We start from the raw sequence: 23714 nt of genomic DNA on the forward strand, positions 1-23714 counted from the left end.
AACGAAGCCCTTGGCTCTTCTGCCCCAACTCTTCTTCTGTAATATTGAGGGGTTGGGCTAGATGCTTTCTCTGTTCCCTTAAATACTTTAATTCTATGTTCAAATAAAGAACATAGAAGTAGGAAGTTTAAAAATGACATTTAGAATTAAAATACATGACCCTGAAACTATCAGTACTTATTAATTATCGGTTATTAATTCAGGTATAATACAGTTTAAGGATAATAATTCTACTGTCACTATTATAAGACCACTTCAATTTATATCCTTGTATAATACATTTATCTGATCTCATTTGAGTAAACGTCTATGGAGTACTCTTAAGTGGGTTAGTAAAAATTAGGGTTTTTTTCTAAGCATCTAAGCATTTAAAATTTTTATAATTACCCAAATATTGAAAATTTTTTAAGATTTCTTAAAACTTTAGCATCTTACCAAATTTTAAACTGTAACTTCATAATTAAAGAAGAAGCTTCTTAGATCTAACTTAGCTCTTCTCTCACAAGTATATGGTTATGAAATTGAAAAAAAATCATAAAGAAGAGAGAGAGCTAAAATTATTCTATTCTCCTTCTTTAAAACAAGGAATGATGATCTGGTTTGAACTGATGATCATCATGAACTGATGACCAAAACTAAGGTCCATTATAAAATTATAGAGAAATCAGGAATTATGCAAAGCAGGGAACATGAAATTGCTTAATATGATTCTATACTTGACTTTTAATATATGAATAAACACATAATTTAATTTATTATTCTGTCAATAGAGGTAATGCTACTCTCTTTTATTTAATTATTTAAAAATTAATTTTCTCAATTCAGAAAAAGAATCTTATAAACTCTTTGAAAGACAAGGAACACAGAAGGAAGGAGGAGAAGCAGAAATCAGTTGTTCAGGTGTTAATAATAGACACCAAACAGATAGGAAAAGGAGAACTCTTTCCTGCAGAATATCTCTACAATCATATGATGACTATTTACATTCTAGTTTTAAGCTGCATCAAAACATTTTAAAGATGACCAGCAAATCAGGAAGACAGTTTGCTAAATCCAAATTGTGAACTGCAGTTGCTTACTGCCCATTTCATTTACTTTGATATATTTTTATCTTACTTTCAATAAATTGATTCAAAATTGCTCCTGTTTAAAAATAAATATTAAATAGAAAAATAATAAGCAAAAATAGAACAAAAGGAATGAATGTCTATATCAAGGTAAATAATAAACAATCAAAAAATACTACCTACAAAAACATTGTACAGATAGGTATTTCCCTATACTATGAAAGAAATCAAATAACTTGGAATGTTTGGTTTAAAACACTCAAATAATAAGCATGTTAAATACTGGAAGTGATGGTCAACTAAAGTAAAGGTAGAGAAGATTGTTGTTGGAAGCATGATTCCTTAGAAGCAAACAGTGAGAAAGAAGATCTGTGCAAAAAATTTATTAAGGCACTTCCAGTCAAGGATGCTTAGTAGCCCAAGGGAAGTCCCCTGGAAAGAACAGTATAGACACAGAAACAAAAGCACACTATAGTAAGAGGAAAAGGGCAGATAATCATTAAAAGTAACCCAAGAATGTCTGAAAGTAGGAGCAATAACATCCACTGAAATTGTCTTGATCTATATATATATATATTCCCATAAAAGCAGATTCCAAGTTAAGGATTCAAGTGCAAATTGTTTATTTGGATGATGATCCAAGGAAAGACTGTTAAAAGAGTAGAGAAGTGAAACAGGGAAAGGAAGGAAGGAAATACAGAGTACTTTATCAAACAATTTTCTTTTTTTATCTTAAAAGATACAAAGTTTTATTAAACAAACCTGGAATCAATAGTATTATTTGATAGACAGCAGTAACATTTTCCTAGTGTATATAAACAAATCACAGTGATTTTCATTTTGCAAGGAATTGACATGGTTTTTAATCCACATGAGAAGCTGGGATGACCCAGCAAAAAATTTTCCATTGTGGGCAGTTAGAGCTTAATCTCATCAATGTATAAAATGTGGATTTACATCCTAAGAAACATTTGGTGTTTATATTCTTTTTAATTTGACCCATTCTCATGGTGTGTGATTATATATCATTGTGGCTTTATATACATATCCTTGGTAATTAAAGTCGTGTCATATTTCTCTGGATATTTTTAAGATTTGTCTTTATCTTTGGTTTGGCTAGTATGTGACTTTTCAAATTTGTCTTGCTTGAATTTGTTTAAGCTTGTTGGATCTGTATATTTTTTAAAATATTGGGAATTTTGCCAAGTATTTGTACAAACACTTTTTTTTCTGAATCATTCATTATCTTCAGGGATTCCAATTTATTTATATCAGACTCTTAATATTGTCCCACATAATCCTGAGGATCTGTTAGTATTATTTCAATTTTTTAAATCTCTTTTTAAATTCAGGTTGGATCATTTCTGTTGAAATATCTTCAAGTTCACTTATTTGTTTGTTTATTTAATGTTTTTTCAGGCTCCAATCTTTTGGTAATCTCATTCCTTTTTCACTCCACATATTGACTTTTAAGTTCTTGAATTTCCATTTCCATTCCAGATATCTGGATATATTTCATTTCCCATTTTTTTTTTTTTTTTTTTTTTTGCGGCACACAGGCCTCTCACTGTTGTGGCCTCTCCCACTGCAGAGCACAGGCTGTGGAAGCACAGGCTCAGTGGCCATGGCTCATGGACCCAGCTGCTACACCGCATGTGGGATCCTCCCAGACCAGGGCACGAACCCGCATCCCCCACATTGGCAGGCGGACTCCCAACCACTGAGCCACCAGGGAAGCCTTCCCTTTTTTTTACTCATCATGTCCATCTTTTTCTTTATTACCTTGAACATATTTATGACAGGGTTTTAAAATCATTGTCTGCTATCCTAACATCTCAGTTATTATGGGGTCAGTTTCTATTGGCCACTCCTTTTTTTCTTAATTACAGCTCCATTTTTTTTTTTGCCTCTTTCATATCTAATATATGTAATATATATATACTTAAAACATTTTATGCTGGACTTTGTGGATATGCTGTAGGGATTTTGATTATATTGTCTCCCTTTAAAGGCTATTGAATTCTGTTCTAGAGAGCGCCTTCATTTCAAGATGTATGGACCAACGTTTCTTGAGTGTTTCAGGTTTTTAAAGTGTTCTGCTTTTATCCCTGTGTTCCTTTAGTGTCAGTTTTTTTTTCTTTTTGTGAACTCAATTATCACTCATCCATTTCCATTTTTCAAAATATTTTACTGTTATCTCTTTATTCATCCTTTGTCTTACAATATATGCCATTTCATGTCATTTGTGTCATTTATATGAGATTTTGGCAGGGAATGAAAGGAAACACTTGTGTCCAATCTGTCATCTTTAAACAAATTCTTAGCTGAATATTCTCACACTCTACTTTTTCAAATTCAAAACTTACTTCATCTACTGCACTGATTGCATTCAGTTTTCAACAGTCTCCAAGCTTTTAAGATTCATTGGCTTAAAATACTCATTTCCCTCTGGCTGGAATGCATTTCCCCACTGTCACTCCCTTCTCCTCTTATTGACATGTTATTCTTCCCTGATGGCTTGCTAAACTGTTTCTTTCTCCTTGAAGCCTTCCCAATTCCTACCAAGTTAGAATTAAATGGCTTCCCAGAGCCTAAAAATATTTATCTGTGACTTTATTTTACACTTTATTGTATTTTGTCCACATTATGCTTAATATTTACCTATCAGTCTCCTGTACACGCTTCAAGTTCCCTTAAGCATAGGAATAATTTGAATTCCCACAATTTTTCAGTCGTACTGAATAAAGATCTTCAGATGTGTCATATTGTTAAAGAAAAAATTATTCTGACATGTTAAAATGGCAAAGAAGATTTTATTCAAGACTATTGCCTGACTTCCCTGGCAGTCCAGTGGTTAAGACTCCACACCTCCACTGCAGGGGGCTCAGGTTAGATCCCTGGTCTAGGAACAGGGGAACTAAGAGCAGCAAAGCCAAAAAAGAAAGAGACCATTGCCTACAAACACATGAAAGGATGTGCAACATCACTAATCATTAGAGAAATGAAAATCAAAACTACAATGAGGTATCACCCCACACCAGTCAGAATGGCCAACATCAAAAAGTCTAACAAAAATAAATGCTGGAGAGGGTGTGGAGAAAAGGGAACTCTCTTGCACCGTTGGTGGGAATGTAAACTGATACAGCCACTATGGAGAACAGTATGGATGTTCCTTAAAAAAACTAAAAATAGAACTACCATATGACGCAGCTATCCCACTACTGGGCATATACCCTGAGAAAACCATAATTCAAAAAGAGTCATGTACCATAATGTCCATTGCAGCACTATTTACAATAGTCAGGACATGGAAGCAACCTAAGTGTCCATCAACAGATGAATGGATAAAGAAGATGTGGCACATATATACAATGCAATATTGCTCAGCCATAAAAAGAAACAAAATTGAGTTATTTGTAGTGAGGTGGATGGGCCTAGAGTCTGTCATACAGAATGAAGTAAGTCAGAAAGAGAAAAACAAGTACCATATACTAACACATATATATGAAATGTTAAAAAAAAAAAGAGAAAATGTTCTGAAGAACCTAGGGCAGGACAGGAATAAAGACTCAGATGTAGAGAATGGACTTAAGGACATGGGGAAGGGGAAAGGTAAGCTGGGACAAAGTGAGAGAGTAGCAAGGACATATATACACTACCATATGTAAAATAGATAGCTAGTGGGAAGAAGCTGCATAGCACAGGGAGATCAGCTCGGTGCTTTGTGACCCCCTAGGTGGGTGGGATAGGGAGAGTGGGAGGGAGACGCAAGAGGGAGGAGAGAGATATAAGGATATATGTATACATATAGCTGATTCACTTTGTTATACAACAGAAACGAACACAATATTGTAAAGTAATCATAGTCCAATTAAGATGTTAAAAAAAAAAAAAGACCATTGCCATAAGGGTATTGCAGTAAGAAAGAGTGACTGTGCTCAACTCTGAATACAAGAAATGCAGCTGGGGATTTATAGCCAATGTGAATTGTCACTGGATGGAAAATTACTAAGAGGAGATATCAAACATAGGGGTTTCTTACTAAACTGGCCTAAACAGGATTCTTGTTAAAAGCAGGCCAAGGATTTAAACATTAAAGATGAAGAGATGAGGAAATTGATCAGATATCAAGAGTGGGAGAATTCTTGCTAAACTGACTTAGCAGCATTCTGGCTAAAATTGGGCTAGATAGGACAAAGAAGGACAGGGTCCAAAATCTAGGCCTAGTCATAAACAAAGCTCAGAGGAGTCTGATTAAAGTTTGGTCAAAGAGAGAGTCTTTGTCAGCGTGCTCTTACCTTTTCATTTCTTTGAACATTTTGAACCCTCTGCTTGAAATGGCTTTCCCACCTCCATCCAGTGTTTGGTATGTCCTCATGCTCATATCCAAATATTATTTCATTAAGTGGTATCTTTCATTACCTACCTCAGAAATAATGAGATATAACTTAGTCTTGTCTTCTCATAGTAACTTTGTTACTATGATAGTACTTATTGTAATGGTGTGTTTGGATCTTCCCCTGTAATAGACTCTAACGTTAAGCACAAGAAGGTTGTCTGATTCAATATTTTAGTTCTCATAGTATAACAAGGTGCACTAGAATGTTTGTTGAATTCAACTTCTTGATTTTTTACAGCTGGAGAACCCTAAATTTATCTAGAATTTTGGGTGTTACCTAGATGATCTGTGAAACTTCTCATTTCAGCTATAATTGCACATTTATTAATAAACATTCTGAATTTAGAGGAATGTTTTGGACAAAAAATTGATAATCATGATCAATAGAAAGGTAATTCAATTCCTATTTGAAGGATAATGAATCTTGACTGTCATTTAAATGTGATGATAACATGTCGATTTCCATTTATATATCGTTCTTTAATTTACACTTAATTTGGTTTTTATAAATATAGTTCACTTTAATGACATTTTGAAAGAAATTTTCTTCAACAGAGTTTTCAATGTGAGCAGATGCAATCATTTATAGAAACACCACCACATATTATGTATTGTTACTCAGGCTCCTCTATAGTTCATGTATGTAATATATGGAATACAACTATTATTTATTTATTATGAATTATTCATTATTAGTGTGTGTGATACATCCCTAATTTCCATTAATTTGCATATACATTTCAAAATAACTTATTGGTTCCAAAGGATTCTGGACTTTATTACTTCTGAAATGGGCTACTTGCTAAAAGCAAGGGTGATGGTATGAAAGTAAAACATCACACGAGATAGAAAATTATGACTAGTGTTGCCCTTGAATAATGCAAAAAAAAGCACAGACTTCCTCTATTTTCTGACTAGAATTTGCTTAAACATGCTAAGTTTACTAAAGCTGCCTGCCCTTCTCATCAGTCATCAGAGATATCTTAGTATTCATCAGATCTGGCTAAAGAGTTGATGAAGGCAAAAGAATAAAGCTAGTAACAGAGTAATGAAAGGAATAGTAAAGGAAATAGAGACGATAATCCCACATGAAATTGAAAAAAAGAATGAGAAAAAGTGAAGTCAACTGAATAAAATTTTATAGACCATTGGATCAGGGGGTACACTGGATAACAGAAAGATTTAAAGGGAAGAAATGTAAGAACAAGAAACAAATATCAAGAATTTTGTAGTCAAGAAAGTTTTTAGTTGCAAGTAAGAGAAAGACTTGAAGCTGACTTAATAGCAGAAAAGAATCTGTCTGGAGTAGTAGGGGCGGCAGGAAGGGGACAGATGTCACCTTATGAAACTGAAAGGTCCATAACCTAAACCATGTTGGGTCCAAATATGTAACTAAACTATTAAAATCTATTGGCATCTCTTAGTGTGTCTTCATTCTTAGTCATGCTCTCCTCATGGTGAGGTTGAAGATGGCCACCAGTTATTAAAACCAGCTTAACTGAATTAGTAGATAGAGAATATATCTTTCCTAGTAGATTTGTAAGTTTTTTGGGGATCCTTTTCATAGGCCAAATATACATTGTAAGCTCAACCTGAACCCTGAACTAAGAGTGTATGAGGAAAAGGCAAGTCTGGGTATTGTAATTCAAGAATGAGGAAATTAATTCTGGCTTGTTATCAATAAACAAGCAAATGATGTATACAGGAAAAAGGTGGCATATACAGGAAGAAGGTGACTTATACAGTGACAGAGAGGCAAGGCTATGGAAGGAAAACAAAAAGTGAAAAATGAGGATAATGGGAGTAGGATAAAGAAAGAAAGTAAATATAAGATGGACATTAAAAAAAGATTTTTAAAATATGATCATAATCAGAAGATACATGTGTATATATATATCATATATATGACATATATGTAAATGTAAGATACATATATACTAATGCCATGTATATATATTTACATAAGGTATGCATGTGTGTATATACATATACATATATATGAAATAGATACATGGATTTATTTTTTTAACCTAATGGTAAATTTACCATAGCAATTAATGTTTAGTAATGATCGAAAATCTGAGTAGAGTGTGCCCTCCTCAGATTCCTTTTCCTTGCCAAGCTAGTTGGCTTGATTGGATGCTGCAATAAATAAAACAGAAGGTAGCTTATTCTCCCCTCTCAAACATGCATTTGCTCTCTCAGACTGCTAGGAAAGATATATTCACTAAGTGGAAAGAGACATATACATATATAAGTATATTTTTAAAGTAGACACATAATAAACATACATTAATATGGCTAAATTCTTGGCTTTAACCTTAGCTAATTTCAAAATTGGAAACAGTGGTGCTAACAAAAATAACAGATTTGTGCATGGCTGCATATGGTTGCTATTTTATTATATATAAAACACTGCAAACCATTTTGAAGTAGATGAGGGCTAAAGGTTGAGTGGTTGTAATGAAGCAAAATTGCAGGTTCCCAAGGGCAGGGTGGAAAAGCAAATGAACTGTGTTTTTAGTTCCTTAGAAATTATTTTGGCAATTAAGAGGTGTTCATATATGTGGTTTGACTGCAATCAGGGCACCCAGTGGAATACCCAGACATTTCTTAATGTATGTTGGCCATTATTTCAGAAATTATAAAAGGGATATAAATGCTAACACGCACATTTCCAGTAATATGGCTTTCAGTCCCTGTACCATCATTGTAGAAATGTATTATGCAGCGTCTTTAAACCCAGCTTGCTCTTCAAGGTCAATGCAACCAGCAATTCATTCCTTGCAGAGTAACCATTTTATTAGGTAGCGTGGAAGTCAGAGCTCCCTATTTCATTAAATGGCAATTAAGTAATTTAAAAATAATACTAAGCTTCTTAATCAGCTTGTTTTGCCATGTGTTCCACAAGGGACCTTGGCATTCTTTAACACTTAATAAGAAAAATGCTTCATGAATACAACCAAGGCTTTTAAGCTTTGAATTTTCCTGCCAAACCAGAGGTTTTAAAACATTTCTCTTATGAAAGTGCTCTTTTAAAATGCATTCTCTCTCAACAAGAGAAAAGATTTTAGTGAGTTAACGAGGTAATTATCTATGGTTAGGTAGAGCATATTTTATTTTACAGTAGTTTAGACAAAAAAAAGTCACATCCTAGATGAGTAGTTATGAGTGTGAGCAAATAAAAACCCTTACAAATATCTATTAAATCATTTTGTTGTTTTACCTTAAATATATAGAATTTGAAACTGTCTTTGGAGAAAATTGTACCTTAGGTAACCGTTTGAGTTATCTTTTCTACCTAACAAACCACCCCAAATCTTAGTGTCCAAAATAACAACAATAATTTATTCTGGCCCCAAATACTCAATTTAGGCAGGGTTCAACAGGGACAATATCTCTGCACTACGTGGTGTCAGCTTGTGTGGCTAAAATAGGGGCTAGAGGATTCACTTCTAAGATGGCTCACTCACATGGCTGGCAAGTTGGTGCTGGTTTTCAGCTGGGAGTTTGGCCAGTGCTGTGGACCCTGGTCCCTCTCTAAGGAGCGCTTGGGCTTCCTCAGAGCATGGTGGCCAGGTTCCAAGAGCAAGCACCCCATGAGAACCAAGTGGAAGCTGTATTATCTTTTTGGATTTAGGTTAAGAAACAACATAGCATCACTTTTGCCAGACTCAAAGGGATGGAAACTAGACCCCACCTCTCAGTGGGCAAAGTTTCAAAGTCATATTGGAAAAAAAGTGGAATAGGAGATACTATTATAGATATTTTTGGAAAATACTATCTGTCCCAATATTCATAATAATGTTGGAAATAAATTTAAGACCACATGACAAAAAAAGAAATACATTCCATTCACTAAGAGTAACAAGAAAAGAAATGTTTTAGACTTTAATTTTTTGGTCTTTGTTCTAATCTACCAGGTATTCAGTATAATATAGTGGAAAGGGGAATGTGTGTTAGAGCCCAACACTGTATTCTAAATCCTCTGATGACTAGATAGGAGACTCTAGGAAAGCCACATACGTTCTCTGAGCCCTTTGCTATTCATTATTAAAATTAAGTCTAACCACAACTATTTTGCAGGGATATTTGCAGTACAGGTTAAGTGAGGTGATGATATAAAGAATTTTGATGAGTCATTGATTTTTGTCTGAAGTAAATATGTTAACAATATCACTGTGTTGTTATCGAATAAGATGAAGGCAGTGATAACTTTATATCAAACAAAGCAATGTCTCAAATTACCCCAGTATATCTTAACAACCTTGATAATATACAGAGGAGGTGTCTACAGGTTACTCACATTGGGTTAGTTTGAAAGACTGAATATCAACCTACATGACTTCTAGTATCCTGTATCCTGATACTCCAAGTATCTGGCTCCTCATATGGCTGGAAGGAAAAACACTGTAAAGTAAACAATTTTTTTTCTAGAATATGGAAGAAATAAAATCACCTATCACAAAAATATGTTAAAATATTTTTGCTGTTGTTATTACTGTTAATCCACAGTTAAAATGGAGCTGGATGGATCAAGTATCCTGAATGATAAATTGAATAGCTCACTGTAGTCTTCAACTTATTTGCCAAACACCTAAGGAATAGTTTATAAGCATGTCATTATCTAATTATATATGCTAGCATTCAATAAGTTATATAGATGATCATGTGATCATGTTCAAAAATCAAAATGCCCAAATCAATCTGTTTTGTCCTATACTAATATGCAATTTATCAAATTTCTCGTATTTAACCGTAAGTCTATCTTTTAACATACCCTACTCCTCACTCACATACACAGAGCCATATTAAGTTTCAGAACAGCAGAAAGCAAACATGGAAGTGATTTTCAGTTTTTAACCTATCTGTATATCCTAGAAATGCTACTTCAAATCCATACCATGTATACACTTAATGCATTGTTAACTCCTTTCTATCTGGTTTTGAAGGAGGAAAGAAACCTTCCAGTTTGTAAAATTAAAAATTCTATAAAACTTTAAGTGTACAAATATAACAGTAAAATTAATATAACTTTGTGTTTCCCTGGAGTCTGCATTGAGAAATAACACTATTTATAACTATGTAAGTGATAAAACTTCTTTCTTTCTATTGCTATGCAATTCAAATATTGTCTTATTTTTCCTTTTCTGACATAAATCCACTTAACTATTCTTCTGACAGCTCTAATTTTAAATTAAAGTTTGAAGAAATCGTCTGATTGAAACATAGGTTACTGTTATTGAAACACGGTTGAGAGGAAGTGCTGATTAGAAAAGTTACACTAATACACGAAAAGAGATTTTCTGGGAATAGGTACTATTTTTCCTTTATTGTTTAAATACTGAAATAGACGCTAATTTTATTTCTCTGGCTTCTAAACATGTTTGAACAGTGAGAAATCAGTTTGAAATTTCACTTTTATTTAAATTTTTATGATTTTACTTTACTTAATAAAGCATGGAAATGTTACACTGATCTAAATAACACACTTTTGGTAACCACAACTATCTGATAAAGCTACAAAACATAACTTTGTTTGAAAAACCAGTACTGCGTGATGCGGATATCAGAGATCATTTATCCATGTGTCTATTTCTGCTTTTCTTGTCCCATGGTGATTTCTCCAAATACCTGAAGTTACTCATTACTAATTGAGCCAATGAAATGTGAAAGAAGAGTCACTTTTAGATAGAAGTCTTTGAGAGGCCGTACATGATTAATCATACCCTTCTACCCCTGCCATGGAGGTCTGGGTACCTGAGTGAACAGGAGCAGAGATGTGCTCCCCCCACCACTGTAACTCACAATTACTATGTATCTGAACAAGAAATAATGTTTCCCTTTAAGTCATTGAGGTTTGTGGATGGTCACCTCACAAGCTTTGCTCAATTTATAGAGAGTCCCAAATATCTACCATAAAGCCCATAAGGGTATTAAATTAGGTTACAAACCTGGCAAACGCAGCTTTGTTGAAACTTCCTCTATTGCTGTCCTTTGTAGACGTGTGAATTCATTGTGACACAGTATACTCAAGTCAGCATTCAAGGCTGCAGTCATAAATTCTGGTTTACCAGGTAAAATTTAGTCTTGATCTGATATTTTTCTTTAAAGTGCAATTAATTAGATGTTGTAAAAAGTAAAACTTGGATTATATTTGTTTCAATTCTCAACACACTTAAAGATATAAATTGGAAACTGGGATATAGGGAAATTGATGTCTGGCAACAGAAGATGGAAACCTCATCAAATTAAACACCACATTTCATAAATATTATTTTGTGAAGAAAAACTTAGATTTAGAGATAGTAACAATTATAACATATAATAATTAATGTTCATTAGCAAGATCCTGGTACTTAAAGTAAAACTTAATATGGAATCATAGCCACAGTAGGTCAATTACATATTTTATACAAGGCATTTCACAGACATTGTTTCTATTGTTGTCAGCACAACTCTGCTGGGCAAGTATCACTGAACTATATATATATATTCTTATATATGTATGAATATTATTATATATGAATATTCTCTGTATATGAATATTCTCTAAATATACATATGAATAGAGTTTTCTTCCCTAACCCTAATTCCTTTCTGGAGTAGGGCATTTTACCACCACTTTCCAGGCACTCTGGCCCATAATTAGTCAAGATAATAGACAGATTATTTGATATCACAGAGAAATTAAAGACTCTTTAAGGATATTAATGCAATTAATTTCTATTACTCAAAAAAAACCCCAAAACCCAGAACTTGTTTTACTCTGGAGCTGAGCCAAAAAAGTTGTTTTCCTACCTCTCTTTCTCTTATACTCCAAGTTCCTTGAAGCAAAAGTTAGAAGAAACCTATTGTCTGATAACTTAAACCAGAAGCCAAGATGAAGGAAAGGATCTCTGGGGGCAAAGAAGAAGAGGTCCCTAATCCAAGGAGGCCAGATTAGTGAGAGAAGGAAGGAAGGAAAGCAGAGAAGGACCCAGTGATGCCCACTGAAGGTAGACGCAGGCTGCCTATCTGGTTGAAAAGAAGATACAGAACTGTTCTGAAATGCTGGAACCAGAATTCAAACTCAGAAAAATTTAATTTTAGAACACACATTCCCTCTCTACCCCTGATATATCTCATTTTGTTATATTTATTCTAAGAAAAATGTATTATATTTACTTATTTTAACTGATTTATTTATAGTCTGACTCCATCTACGAATAATTGAAAATGGCTTAACCAGAAATTATAAAGCAATATTTCTGGACTATTTTCCCATAAAAATGCATATCATTGAAAACGAAAAGCAGTTTTACTACCAGGACACTCTTAAATTCAAGCAAGATGTCATTTGAGATCTATCCATCTCTCAACACTGACACTATGCACCCTTAACCCAAGACACCCACTCTTATGATTAACACTGTTTGAGCCCCAAGGAAAGGCTTGTTTCCTTTTCTTCAACTAGTCCTAGGACCAAAGCTAGTGAATAAAGATTTGAGGGCCAAATCACTGCCAGTGTTGGAGATGGCATAGCTTTAAAGGAAAGGAAGGGCTCACCAGCATAAGTGCTTGCATATAGAAAATGAATTATCAAATCCTTTCTTAGATAGGTGTTAGCACAATGGACTTTTGCACAGAAAAGAATAATTTTTCAGCAGTGGTGTGTCTATTTTCTTGCCTCTCTTTTTGTTTCAATTTGTAATTGTAGAGGTACTTATGAATTAGCATGGCCCTGACATTTGATGAACATAGCAACTGAGAAACATTTTGAAAGAAATAATTGATATTCTTTTTAAATTTGTAGAAGACTAGATATAACATATAGGAAGCATGATACCAATATTATTTTTAATTTACAAGGTGTTATTTAGTGGTAGATTTAGCTAATAATTTTATTTTTATAAAGATAATACAGTTTAGTTTAACTTTCAAAACCAAATTATAATTTTTAGATTTATTTAAATGTTTGATTTAAATTTTTGACATTTTATTATAATTTGAATAGATTTGAATGTCTTCAAAATCTTTAATGTATTAGAAGAGAAATAACTTCCTTTGGAAATGTATGAAAAACATGTTCCTTTTAGTTTTGTAATTATTCATATTTGTGATGAATAGATATGTAAGTATACACTGTGAATGCAGTTATTGTTATTTACATCATCAGATTACTATTCAGAGTGAGTATAAGTCAAAATTACATTAGAAATAGGAAACGGTAATTCAGTTTAATAAAAAAAGTAAAAATATGAAAATCTTCAAAGAAACAGTAGCTTAAGTTATTAAAAGCTGGAGACAATAAAAGTGAGCAAATTTCTGTCCAATATCACCCACACAAAATTTGCAATCAAGATATTACAAATCCTTGATTTAATTAAGATAATTAGCAAGAAAATTATTTTCATCAACTTCTCAATTTAAACAGGTCAGATAAAATTCCTGCAACTATAGATTCTTTATAAAAAGAAGATTTAATTGTCGAACATGAAATGTTGCTTACTCACAAATAAGTACATGCAATTTTATGATTAAAATAATGCTGATATAAACTCCAAGCAATTCACTGAATTCAACAGAAACAAGGCAACACAGGTAAAGATTATAGTCATGACGTTGTTTACAAATAATATGCTTCCTTTTCTTATTTACATTTGGCATTACTAGAAGCAATATGTTTATAGAAAACAATAAAAATGTAGGTTTAATAAAAATGCTGTCGAAATTTGATGTCAGAATGGCTGAACACAGAGGATGGATAAAAAGATAATGAAACAAATAATTACTATCTAGGCTAGCAAAGTAAAAATGCTACTATTAATTTATTAAGTAATACACTAAGAGAATTCATACATAAAATTATAAATGTAATATTATTCATTTCAATTAAATGATATCAGTGATAAAAAGCCTATTGAGAAACTAACATTTATTTTGTACATTACTGAACCATTAGAAGAAGAAAACAAAATCAGGTGTTAAAAATATAGGTTTTGACTAAAGAAAGAACCAAAACAAGAACACTGAATTTTTGAAATTACTACAAAAATCTGTTAAGTTTATTGTAATGTTACCACTGTGGTTCATATAGAAAAAAGAAAGGTACAAAAGAAAATATTGGTCAAAAATCCAGAATGTTCTTTCATACTTCACCTACGCTTAGCAATAACGACATTCTTTGCAATACTTAAGACTGTTTACAATTTTTCTTTCAATTTTTATCTCTGTATTTAATAGTGAGACATCTTAATGGAACACATATTGAATTTGACATAATAGTCACTTTTGGAAACATTATTGTAATTCTGGCCTAAATTCTATTAAAGAAATTGGAATTCATTTAGAAAAGATATAAAGTGCACAGAAAAGTTAGGGTGGGAGTGAGACTAGAAGGTCCTCAATCAAAGATCTAATTCTAACTGTGGTCTTTGACCAAAAGTTGAAATTAATGTAGAATTTTCTCTGTAGTTACTTGGTATGAACTATCGCTTTCTACTAACATTGCTAGCAACAGTTTATAACAATTTCAAACCATCCTAAGTTTGCCTATTTAATTTAAATGGATTTTTAAAAATTTTTAATATAAATTTTCTTTCACTTAAATAATTAACTCCATATGAAATATCAACAAAAGTGACATTCCAATTACATAAAACAGTAAAACAGATAAATAAAACATTTGCATGGTTATGAAGGAGAAGATTCATAAAACATTTGCATGGCTATGAGGGAGAAGAATTATGAAAATTATTCTTCTATAATAGTTTTTTTTAGAAATTAATTTTCACTATAAAAATCCATCATAAAAAATGTTCAAAGAGGAAGAATTTAAGACAGAATATACAGACCTAGTTATTTATTTACTAGATGGTGAAAATCATGGTACATATGATAGCAACTTGTATGATTATATTAAAATGTTTTCTAATGATAACAATGACCATCTGTGTCAACACAACAGTTTATTCCAGTATATTCTTCCACAGGATAAGACTATAAATTAGTATATAACCTCACCCTTTACTTCAGAAAATGCCTGCAAATATTTTTCCAGGTAGTTTGTTATGAAGACATTACAGTGTCTACCAATATTAAGATGTTACATCACAAAGCAGGTTAATTCTTAATCAGTTGCTTGAATGACTCTTCCTAAACTATCAAGCTCAGACTTCAATACTGTCTTCCTTCTCCCTCTCTTCTATCTCTGTCTCTGCCTCTGTCTGTCTGTCTCTCTCTCTCTCTCTCTCTCTATATATATATATATATGTATAGTGTGTACATTTCTACACATACATGTATAAACAAATTTATAAATAAATATAAATGCATATAAGTGTATATAAACATACATTTATGAGTAAATATTAAATATATAAAACTATATATAGATATATTTATGTATTTATTTCCTTGAACTCTCCTTTCTGAAACACAGAAAAGATTCAGTCAAGGTGGTATTCTCTCTCAGTAGTCTAACATTCTAAGCTTTGCTAGATAAGCAGATTTTTCTATGGTGGTTTTTTGGAATATACATCGTTAAGAGCATTATTGACAGTATTTTTAATGTTATTTATGCAACCACATTATAATGTCTTAATATGATATGTAAAATTTATATTTTATTTGCATTAATTGAGAAATATTTTAGGGCTTTATAGAAAATTCTAATTGTTACTGCCTCAAATTTTTACAACTTGAAATTAATAAAAAACTATTTAAGACTTCACTTATTTAAGACTTTTATAAGTGATTATAAAAACATTATTAGCAATTTTGTTGGACTAAAACCAAGAAAAATAAATTTCATAGAGTAAATGTTTTTTGTTAAATATGTACCTTTAACACTCATTCAAATATTACTGAAATATTAACAGAACCCTCTAGATCTGTTCAGTTATAACCACCTTCAGTAATCTTTGTTATTCTGTCCACTCTCAGTCATATAAAATTATAAATTACACACATTTTTCAGTTTTGTTATTATGGAAGTTTACTGTCAGGATAAAGGATAGAACATCCTTTATTTAGCAGTTTGGGGCTTCCAGTTGTACTCTTGCCCTGTTCCTCTCTAAAAACATATATGTTTGTTGTGGTCCTTTTAGTGAAAACAAGCCAATTTTCCATAATCATATAATTGTTGCTTACATGAAACATCAGACACCCCAGTAATGGCAAATTATTGAAGTGCTTTTGAGCATTGATGCTCTTCTTTTTTTCAGGAGCTATCATCTATCTGAGTGAAGTATGGCAGATTTGACAGAGTAATTATGGATAGTTTTTAGTCAGCTCTGGACAACAGAGCTTGAAACAGAGACGATCAGGATGATGCTGGGACAGAAGTACGTGTGAATACAATCACACGTTCACATTGATAGAATAGTGATTGTATCTAAAATTTTAGTGTTTAATTTTGAAAATATGTTTTGCATATTTAACCATGTTGACATGGATTTTTTTAACTTACATTTTGTAAACCATTTATTTTATATTGGAATATAGCCGATTAACAATGTTGTGATAGTTTCAGGTACACAGCAAAGTGACTCAGCTGTACATAAACATGTATCCGTTCCCCCCCAAACTCCCCTCCCATCCAGGCTGCCACATAATGTTGAGCAGAGTTCCCTGTGCTATACAACAGGTCTTCATTAGTTATCCATTTTAAATATAGCAGTGTGTACATGTCAATCCCAAACTCCCTAGCTATTCCTTCCCTCTACCCATCCCCCCTGGTAACCATAAATTCATTCTCTAAATCTGAGAGTCTGTTTCTGCAAGGATCAACATGGATTTTTAAAAACAAATAATGATCTATTTCTGGCAGTTATGCCCTATTTTCTGCCTACAAATGATAGGGACTATCAGAAACTACTGCTACACACTTTCTTTGAATAACTACTCTTTTTGGGAATGAAAACATGTCTACTTTTAATCATCAAAAACTTCTCCAAGTCAGTATTTTTGTTTCCTTCTCATCTTTTCACATATTTATATAAATGTATAATCAAAAATAGGGGCTCAATGATAATTATTCTTAACCCAAAATCATTGGTTTTGATAGGTAGTCTACTAAAATCAGTAGGTTTATATCAAATTCCTTCATATAGCGAGTCAATTCATTCAGCTATTTAGAGGGACAGTTTGCTCATAATTAATCCTGGCAGGTACACTAAGAAACCAAGCTGCTTAGAAGCAGATAATCCATGAGAGGTGTATTGACTTTTTTCCACAGTGTTGTAAAGACTACTGAAAATTTCCAAGCCCAGCATTTCACTGTCCACATTTTGGTGTAACACCTCTGATTATGCAACTGAGAACCTGCTCATAAGGTAGAACAGGAGTAGGACTATTTCACAAAAGAAGAAAATATAAGCCTGTATGCCTGCATGACCTAATGCTGACACAATGCTTGGGAGAAAGCAGGCTATACATATTTATTTAAATTGAATATTTAGTAAATTCAAATTTAAATATTTTTTACGTTAATGAATATTACCCACTTTTACATAGTTGTTTGGATGATCTTTAATTCCAGTAGGAGTTAATGAAAAATTGATAAGATCTTATTTTGAAAGCAAAATATGCTACATTCAGCCAATGTTTAAGAATAAAAGCAATACTAAAAACCAGTTTTTCCAAAGTCCAACTCTCCAATGCCCTGCTCCCCAATTCCTGTCCCAAATTAGATGAGAGAAACAGAATCTAGGGAAGACTTGAAATAAGATAATTAATTAGTTATCTATTGCTGTGTAACAAAACTTAGCAGCTTAAAACACTGATTTTTGTGGGTCTGAAATTTGGCAGTAGCTTAGTGGGGTGGCTTTGTCTCAGAGACTCTAACAAGGTTGTCAAGATGTTGGCTGCAACTATAGTCATCTGAAACCTTATTTTAGGCTAAAAGATCCCCTTCCAAGGGTTGCTGGCAAAAGTCTCCAGTTCCTTGCCACAGGGATCTCTCCATAGGGATGCTTGAGTGTACTTATGACATGACAGCTTGTTTCCACCAGAACAAACAATCCAAGAGAAAGATAGCATAGAAAAAGTTACAATGCCCTTTGTATCCTACTCTCAGAAACCACACACCATCATTTCTGCTATATTTTATTGATCACACAGACCAAACCTGATACAATGTGGACGGGAACTACTACACAAGTCTGTGAATATCAGAAGCATTTGGTTATTACCTTGGAAGTGGGCTAAAACAATATTCAATATGTAATATCACCTTCCATGTATTTTACAAATCTTATTTTAAGAACAAAATGAATAAGGAGGATTCTGTATATTTGGACAAAATTGGTTTATCTCTTACAAAACTGTCTTCATTGAATTATCTATGATTGTAATTATCATTTATATTTGGCTTTTGACTTTTATCTAAGGTTGTAAGAATTAACACAACTGTAAATTTCATTGTGCATTTTTTAGGACATTACCCATTTCAACATTCTATTATGAACTGTATTTCCAACTCAAAAATGTCTTGTGTACTTTAGCACTGAGAAGTTTTTTTATTTCTCTGAGGACTTTCTGAAGAACACTAGGTAATTGATCATGATTATCCCGTATTTTTTTTCTTGCTACCTTGAAGTTTAGAAACAAATGAGAACTTCAGTTCCTTTGATTAGGTTGACACATCCTTTGAATGTTTATTGCTTCTTTTTTCTTTTTTTTTGTCTCAAATATTTGTTTTTATATGATTTTGAAATTGAGTTAGTATATATCAAATGCTCTGTATTAATTATTATTTTTTTTTGGTGGAGTCAGAAACACACATCTATTGATTAAGTTCATTGCCTTATATGGGCATGGTTTGTGGTGTCCCAAAACAATTACATTAGTAACATCAAAGATCAAAGATCACAGATCACCATAACAAAGATAATACTATTGACAAAGTGGGAAATATTGTGAGAATTACCAAAATGTCATACAGAGACACAAAGTTATTAAATGCTGTTGATATAAAAATATTGGACAGTATTTTGTACACTTGAAACTAATACTGTGTGGGGACTTCCCTGGTGGCTCAGCGGTCAAGAATCCGCCTGCCAATGCAGGGGACACAGGTCCGAGCCCTGGTTTGGGAAGATCCCACATGCCGCGGAGCAACCAAGCCCATGCGCCACAACCTCTGAGCCTGTGCTCCAGAGCCCGCGAGCCACAACTTCCGAGCCCGCGTGCTGCAACCACTGAAGCCCGCACGCCCAGAGCCTATGCCCTGCAACAAGAGAAGCCACCATAATGACAGGCCCACACACTGCAATGAAGAGTAGCCCCCGCTTGCTGCAACTAGAGAAAGCCCGCGCACAGCAACAAAGACTTGACGCAGCCAAAAATAATAATAATAATAATAACAATAAATAAATACATATTTTTTAAAAAAAACTTCAATATTGGGGAAATACAATAAAGCAAAGTGCAATAAAATACAGTATGCCTGTACTGCGATTTGATTATCTAGTCACTTGTTCTTAGACATCTTCATTCTTTCCATACATCTTTTTTAGTAAACTGTCTTTTTAAATCTTTTTTCTATCTTTAAAGATTTGGTTGTTAGCCTAATTATTGATTTGTAAGCGTTTTTATGTATTCTGGTTACAAGTTTTTTCTCATATATGTGTATTACAAATATATTTGCCCTAGTTTGTGAATTGCCTTTTGCTTTCTTAACAGTGTATATTAGAGTAGACTTTTAATTTTGATGAAGTCTATTTCATCTCCTTTTTCTTTTAGGGTGTATTATTTTTGTCTTATCTAAAATCAACCCCTCCTAATGTCATGAGTATTTTCTTTCATGATTTCTTCTAGAAGTATTATAGCTTTAGTACTTATATTTACGTCTTATTATCTATATCAAGTTACTTTGTGTTTTTTGGAAGGAAAAGTCAAGATTCTTTTTTCAAAAGAAGTATAATATTTGTTCCAGCACCATTTGTTGAAGACTATTCCTTTAATGACTATTAAAGCATATATATGCTTTGGTTTATTTCTAGACTCGGTTCTTTTCTGTTGATCTGTGGGGTTTTTTGTTTGTTTTTGTTTCTTAATTCAAACAGAAAGTCACAAAAATTATAATCATCCTCATCAGTTCACTCAGTCCCATATAATTAATTTTTTTTATCTTGATCTTTTGTTTACACTTTTATGAATTCATCAGTTTTCCATTAAAGTTCTGAAAATGCTTATTCATTCAGTTCAGCAGTATAGTCACTTACCAGAAACCTGTACTTGTCTGAGTCTTTTCCATGAATTTCTTGAAGATGAAACCCTTTTATAAGAACATTTTTGCAAAAGCATCAGAGTACACCCAAAACTGTCTGTAAATAACAAAAGACTTAAAAATGACCATGGTTAAAGATTTGATGAAAGTTCATAACAATGCAATTGACAAGGAAATTTAGTTATTTCTGAGATATACATTTTAAAATAATAACTAGAATTATGACTTATAACATTATACCAGAACATATAAGATTTTTAGGAATTTCATGTAATGTATGAAACATTTATATTAACATATTTCCATACAAATAACCCAAAGAAAGTTTAGTATTAGGTTTTTGTTTTGCTTTGTTTTTGTTTTTGAATTTCATTTTATTTATTTTTTTATACAGCAGGTTCTTATTAGTCATCCATAGAATGGCTATCATCAAAAAATCCACAAACAATAAGTGCTGGAAAGGGTGTGGAGAGAAGGGAACTCTCCTACAATGTTGCTGGGAATGTAGATTGGTACAGCCACTGTGGAGAACAGTATGGAGGTTCCTTAAAAAACTACAAATAGAGCTACCATATGATCTTGCAATCCCACTCATGGGCATATATATGGAGAACAACATGGTCTGAGAGGATATATGAACCTCAATGTTCATTGCAGCACTGTTTACAATAGCCAAGATATAGAAGCAACCTAAATGTCCATCAACAGAGGAATGGATAAAGAAGATATGGTACATATATATAATGCAATATTACTCATCCATTAAAAAGAATGAAATAATGCCATTTGCAGCAACATGGATGGCACTAGAGATTGATATACTGAGTGAAGTAAGTCAGAGAGTCCTATGATATCACTTATATGTGGAATCTAAAAAAAATGATAAAAATTAACTTATTTACAAAACATAAACAGACTCACAGACTTAGAGAATGAACTTATGGTTACCATGGGGAAGTGGCGGGGGGAAGGAATAGTTAGGGAGTTTGGGATCAACATGTACACACTGCTATATTTTAAATAAATAACCAACAACAACCACAAAAAAGATAAAGTTCTGGAGATGGAATTTGGCAATGATTGCCAAACCATGTGAATAGACTCAATGTCACAGAACTGTAATTTAAAATAGTTAAAATGGTAAATTGTATGTGTATTCTACCACCATTAAAATGTTTTTAAATTGAAAAAGCAAAAACAATAAATATTAAAAAAATTATTCTAGAGCATCTTCTTTTCCCACATTCATATGGAGTATAGATTAGGTATAAATACAGTTATAGGTATGTATTTATACAGGTAGATAGCTACATAATCAGATTATTTCCCCTTTTGATGACTTATAAGTGAGATGGATTATCTTATACTTTCCAAGAAGTACCTAAACTTGAGTTTTTGGGAGAACCTTGACTTAGTCAAGGGATATTATGTCAAACTTGCCTACTCTCCACTATTTATAAAAACTATTTTTGAGTTATATGTCAGTGGAAATAGGACAGGTGGCACTGTGGGTTCCATATGTGTATTCACTCTCTTAAAAATGCTGTTTTATCTTCCTTAATATCAACTTGATAATAAGTGTACAGATGGATATATATGTGATAGATATTATACATTTCAATCATGATTTTTTTTTACTTTTCATATTTTGATCACTTGATCATTTTGTATCTGTCAACATTGACTGCTAGTTTTTTAGCAAGATCCAAACTCTTCTTCTAATAAAATTTTCATAGTTTTGCTAAGCAACAGGGGTATGTGGAATAAAGACCAATTTTCCTAACCTCCCTTGCAACCATGTGTAACTATGTTCTGTTGAGTGGGATATAAGTAAATATGCTTTGCACAAGAATTATTCTTACAGGGAGAAGCTACATGCTTATTTACATATTTCTCCCTCCTAATATTGGAATGGGGATGGCATACCTAGAACTTAGAGAGCCATCTAGGACTATGAAATAGATCTCTTATGTTTCAAATGCTAAGGCAATAAGAGAAAGCCTAAATCCTGGTTGATCGTAGAGCTATCATATCTGTCCTTGACCTTAGACTGTTTACTTTTAACTGTTAATATAGAGGCAAAGAAAGACCTGTCTATCATTTTTGGATTTTGGTTTCTGACATCAGATTATGATTATAGGTAGTAAATATTTGTTAAGAAGATATTTACCAGATAACTAATTGCTATTCACATGCACACACTCACACACACACACACACACACACACACAAACACAGCAGCTGAGCCTTAAATCTTTACTACCATAAGGTCATTACTAGAATTTTGAGTCAATCTTAACATCTTCTTAAGTATACCTACCATTGTGAGGATAGGAAATCTCACCTTTCAGGAGAAATGGAGATATAGTTCAAGTGGAAGAGAAAAAAATATTTTTCTATAAAGCAAAGAATTGATGTACTACAGGATAGATCACTATTATGTTTTTATTATTGGCATATGACAGTTTACATGTGTATCTGAGTTGATATAAGCATAAATATGGAATTTATTTATTTATTTATTTATTTTTTTGCGGTACGCGGGGCCCCTCACTGCCGTGGCCTCTCCTGCCACGGAGCACAGGTTCCAGATGCGCAGGCTCAGCAGCCACGGCTCACTGGCCCAGCAGCTCCACAGCACATGGGATCCTCCCAGACCGGGGCATGAACCTGCGTCCCCCACATCGGCAGGCGGACTCTCAACCACTGTGCCACCAGGGAAGCCCCATAAATATGGAATATTTAAATCATATTTCTCTTCTGAATAAACATCCAGCTTTGTGAGGAGTACCAAATTTAACTGAATAAAAATTAAGTGAATAAAATCAATATTTAGTTAATAAAATCATATTTCATAGTACTCTATAACACAAAGAAGTATACACTGTATTCAGAATATATTCACTCAAAAACCACCTACTGAGTGTATGTGTGGAATAAAAATTTTAAAGTCCTCATTTTGGATCTCAAGAAGTTCACAGTCTAATAAATAGAATGGAGAAGTATTGATTAAGATATATCTTTTTACTCTTTA

The sequence above is a fragment of the Mesoplodon densirostris genome, chromosome 1 (genome assembly GCF_025265405.1).
Source record: "Mesoplodon densirostris isolate mMesDen1 chromosome 1, mMesDen1 primary haplotype, whole genome shotgun sequence".
NCBI lineage: Eukaryota > Metazoa > Chordata > Mammalia > Artiodactyla > Ziphiidae > Mesoplodon > Mesoplodon densirostris.